The 5,338-nt window shown below is 38.1% G+C and overlaps 1 long non-coding RNA gene across 1 annotated transcript; it reads left to right on the forward strand.

The window, feature by feature from the left end:
• Positions 1–280: 280 nt before the first annotated feature.
• LOC112652609 (uncharacterized) lies at positions 281–5,130 on the forward strand. Its single transcript, XR_004808610.2, has 3 exons — positions 281–1,807; positions 1,959–2,102; positions 4,431–5,130. It is a non-coding gene; the product is annotated as an uncharacterized LOC112652609 (long non-coding RNA).
• The last annotated feature ends 208 nt before the right edge of the window (positions 5,131–5,338 follow it).

Below are 5,338 nucleotides of genomic sequence, written 5' to 3' on the forward strand. Positions count from 1 at the left end.
GATCTGGGAGGTGCATATTCATGGCTGCTACAGGGATGGGAAGGAATATATAAAGTATAGCAGTCTGGCAAAGTGTGATTTGTGATTGATTGAATATGGAAGCCAAAGAGAAAGAGGAAGGACACAGGGTGACTGTGGTTTCTGTGCCACCTGGTACAGAGTAATAATTGATGGAGAAAGAATGGAGGATTTAATAGGAATGGGAGTAAACTCCTTTTTTAAAAATCAGATTGAATATTAAATGTTTTTGGAATATCTACGTGGATAGGGTCAGCTCACAACTAAGAAAACATATCTGAAGACACATGGGTCTCAATGGGCCTTATGCTCATCCTCATCCACAGCTAGATATAGATATATATCCATAAAGATGAAGCTATTTGCTTGTCAGAGCATCAGATTTAAGAAGCATTCGGTCTGAAGTTATTTATAAGATGCAACTTTATAAAATTAACTATATTAAAGTAATTCTGTTCAACAAAGGTTAACATTAGGAAACTGAATAGGCAAGCCAACTAAAGTCAAATACACAGATTTTTTTTTTTTAATCTTGAAATTAATAAGAAAAAGACCGATTAAGCAAGGGACTTAGATGGGTACTTCATAAAAAAGGCTATTCGGTGCAAAGATAAAAATAAAATGAGACACTACTACCAATCTTCCCTATTTACTGAAATGAAAAAGTCTGACCATATCAGGTTTTTAGTAAGGATGTGAAACACTCATATGTGGTTGGCTAGAGTGCAAATTGGTCCAACCACTTCCTGAGAAGTTTCGTGAAGTTGAAGCCCCGTATAACCTATGGCCCACCAAATCTACCCTTGGGCTTACATCTAACAGAAATGCCTGGAAATGCACCAGAAGATCTGCTAGACAACGTTTGTGGAAGCCTTGGAAACGGAAACAGTGGCCGACCAGAAATGACCCGAATATCTATCCGTGATCGATTGCACGAACAAATGGTGACATAATCATAAAATGGGAAATCACATTGATCAGTGAAGATACACAAGTCATAGCCACAGGCAGCAGCACAGACAAAACTTGCGGAATGTTGGCGGAATGAACCAAACATAAAACGTGCTATGACCCCACTGATATGAAAATAAAATGCCAGGATTCCTGGGTGGCTCAGCAATTGAGCATCTGCCTTGGGCCTGGGGTGTGATCCTGGGGTCCCGGGATCAAGTCCCGCATCGGGCTCCCTGCCTGGAGCCTGCTTCTCCCTCTGCCGGTGTCTCTGCTTCTCTCTCGCTCTGTCATGAATAAATAAATAAAATCTTAAAAAAATGAAAATAAAAAATAAATAAATAAAAATAAAATGCCAGTAACACTATCGTATTTAGAGATGTGTACCTGAAGTTAAGATGTAAGGAAAAGCAAGGATGTGGATTGTAATTGAGAAGGGGCAACTGGAGCTTTCGTAGGCATGTTGACAATGTTTTATTTCTTGATGTGAGTGATGGTTACATGAGTGTTCATGTTATTAAAATACGTATTATATATTTTATATTAATATAAATGTATTATATATTTATATTTATATTTATGTATATTAAAATTAGTGTTTTGGATAGCCATACCTCATTATATTGTGTTTCAGATACTCTCCTTTTTCTTTTTTACAGATTGAAAGTTTCTGACTACCCCACGTGGAGAAGATCGATCAATGCCATTTTCCCAAAAGCATGTGCTCACTTTGTATCTTTATGTCACCTTTATAATATTTCAAAAATTTTCACTATTGCTGTAGGTGTTACAGTGATCTATGGTCAGTGATTATGACTCCATTGAAAGCTAGATGATGGTTAGCATTTTTTTGTGATAAAGTATTTTTTAAATTAAGGCATATAAATTGCTTTTTTAGACATAATGCTTTTGCATGCTTCATGACCTATATTATAGTGTAAGCCTAAATTCATTTGACTCACTTCATTGTGATATTTGCTTGATTTCAGTGTTCGGAATCAAACTGCAATGTCTCCAAGGTATACCTATACCTTTTCTGTTTACTTGCTGTATTTTACAATAAAGAGATAAAAACCGAGAAGCAAAAAGGGACAAAAGCAATACCTTCTTTCCCTGAAAAGAAAACATATGAGGTAAGTTGAGAAGAAAAGATGAACGTCTTTTAACAGATGATAGGAAACTAGGAGCTGATTTTTACAGTAACAATTTTAAATACACGGGCTTTGGGGATTTGTTTTGAAAAAAATAATTTCCTCTATTCACAGAATTTTTTCTTTTACCAAAAAGTTTCAATAAGTTGGAAAAATGGGCGTAGAAAGAAATATGTTACTTCTGATTATTAATTAAAATTTATAAATAAACAAGTAGAGGAAAGTATGTTCTTCTTCAGTTTGACTACTTCTCAGGTACCTAATTGATATCACGAGGGAGACAGCAGAAAGAAAACTTAGGAGGATATGTAGAAAAATACAAACCACAGTAGCAAACCACTTGTCAAGCCTCTTCATATCCATGAAAAGTGAAGCCTCAAAATGAGTCAGTGCTTCCTATGATTCAGAACATGAACCCATGCTATTTATGAAATGTGATGTGGTGATTAATTGAATTCCTCAAATGCAGAGATATGTATCTTATTTGGCTTTTAAAAATATCAAATTCGTTTTGGGGGCCATGCTTATAAAATAATTAGTCATTCACAATCCTAAATCTATGGCCATGTTTATCACCAGACAATTGTTTGGCAAGATTATATTCTCAATTAAAGGGAATGCCCAAAATTGCTCAAGCTCACATTTTCTTGATATATTAGTTCTTGGTTGGAATTCTGAGGTAGTTTTTAGGTAGTTTCTTATCATCTTGCCTTTTTTTTGTTTTTTAGTTTTTCCTTTTTATAGCGAAGTGCAGAAGATGTGGCCAGTGTGCACTTCCAGCAGATGTCAGTGTTGGTGCTGGATATAATCTAGAAAGTCCTCCAAACCGGGGGCCTCACCTTGAGGATGAGCAGGGTTCTGTGCAGATCCTCAATTCTTGTGCAGTGTGGGAAGGTAGTCAGAGAATCCTGTTCTTTTGTAGGATGTTTTCTTCAGAAATATATTGCTGTGAGTTAGGAAATAGATACGGCTTCAACATTTTCTTCCATCTCTTTTAGATTTAGCTTGTTCTAGTTGCACATAAATTGTATGAATTTATTCTTCCTCTTGCTCCAAAAAGTATATTCACTATCTATTTCTCTGTCTGAATTTCTTCCCAGAATGATGATTTTTTTTTTTTTTGGCTTCAAGAATTTCAATGTGTTTGTCTCAGAAAAATATATTTAGCACCCACCAGGTACCAACAGAATAGAATATTCTAGCTGCCTTAAAGGAAGGAAGCCTTGTCATTACAGCAGTAAGTTCTATCACAAGATATAAACAAATTACCAAGAAAGCACAGGAGACAGGGTAACAAATACTGTCTAGGAGGGAGAGGTAGGCTTCATTGGGGAAGGCATGTGGAGCCTTGAAGGATGAATACGAGCTTCCCAGGGAAGGGTTTTCAGAGAAGAAATGACATGCAAAATTCTAACGAATGTTGGTCATGCATATAAATGACTTTAGATCATAGTCCTTGATTCTTTGGAGAGTACTTGAAGTATATTCAAGTAGTTAAGAATAATTTGGGAGTAAGGGCGTCTGGGTGGCTCAGTTGGTGAAGCATCCAACTTTTTTTTTTTAATTTTTATTTATTTATGATAGCCACACAGAGAGAGAAAGAGAGAGAGGGAGAGACACAGGCAGAGGGAGAGGCAGACTCCATGCACCGGGAGCCCGATGTGGGATTCGATCCCGGGCCTCCAGGATCGCACCCTGGGCCAAAGGCGGGCGCCTAAACCGCTGAGCCACCCAGGGATCCCAAGCATCCAACTCTTGATTTCAGCTCAGGTCATGCATGACTCAGGTTTGTGAGATGGAGCCCCTGTGGCAGGCTCTGCTCTGCTCCAGCCTGTTTAGGATTTTCTCTCTCTGCCCCTTTCCCCCTCTGAAAAGAGAAGAATAGTTTGGGATCAAGATCAATGGCCATTTAAAAAGTGGTTAAGGACACAGAGTTTAGAGTCTACACAGATTCAAATTCTTGCTTTCCAATGATTAGGTTATGATACAGGAAAAAATTCAATATTCTTTTGCACCAGTTTCTTCATCTGAAAAGGAGATAAAGATGATATCAGGACTTTCTAGAATTGTTAAGAAGACTAAGTGAAATAAATATAAAGTACTTAGTGTCGTATGTGCCGCATAAGAAGTATTCAAAATGTTAGCTATTATTGGGAGTTATTTTATCTCATTAATGATGAAGAAACGTACAAGAAAGGTGACACTGAGCAGAGGTACTTAGATTATAGTTGGCAAAATAAGTGAACCTTTTTTTTTAACAAATAGTTCACCAATGTTTCATATTTATGCAGAATTTGCTCTATCTTTTAGGGAAGAAAACATGTCAAAACAGGCATTTTAAGCAGTCATCTGTTCTACATGTCTTGCTTTGTGGTGTTGGATCACATTCACATGCTATCAGCGAAGGGCCAACTCAGATTCGGAAACATACCGAGAAAAAGGCAGGAGACAGGCTGAAAGAACAGAATGTGAGAAATTTCCTCCATGTAACAACAGTGCTCAAGCACTTTCAGGAGAAAATCAGGGTTATTGAGGACTTTGTCAACACGAGCCTGGAAGCCAACATTGAAAGTCTGATCGCCCAGCAGTCTGCTTTCCCTCCTGTCCTGTGAAGAAGAGTGACTCCTTTCATAAGTCATAATTGGGAATGGAATGCATTGGTTGAAGGAGAGAATGGGAATCATATCCTCAGCTCCCTGGTTTATTGACTAGAACTCCAAATCTGTGAGGAAGGTGAATGGGGGGGGGGTATTAAATTTGGGTTGACCGTGTGGTCCATGTTCATATTTACTTTATGCAAGTGATCAGATTCAGAAAGTGAAATTAAATAAAAGAGGGGGAAACAAGACTTAAAGAAGAAAATCAAGGGGAGCCTGGGTGGCTCAGTCAGTTAAGTGTCTGCCTTTTGGCTCAGGTCATCATCCCAGGGTCCTGAGATCAAGCCCTGCATTGGGCTTCCTGCTCAGTGGGGTGTGGGGGAGGTCTGGTTCTCCCTCTGCCCCTCTCCCTGCTCATGCTCTCTCTCTCTCTCTCTCTCTCTCTCTCCTCTCTCTCAAATAAATAAATAAAATCTTTTTTAAAAAGAAGAAAATCTAGTTCTCCAACCATCAGAGTGAACAAAATTCCAGTGACTGAGCAGATATATCTTACACTGACTTTCCAGGCAACCAAAGTGAAAAAGTGGAATGAGTTGAATAACTCACCTGAAAAGAGAAACA

Source organism: Canis lupus, chromosome 23, assembly GCF_003254725.2.
Source record: "Canis lupus dingo isolate Sandy chromosome 23, ASM325472v2, whole genome shotgun sequence".
NCBI classification, from domain to species: Eukaryota; Metazoa; Chordata; class Mammalia; order Carnivora; family Canidae; genus Canis; species Canis lupus.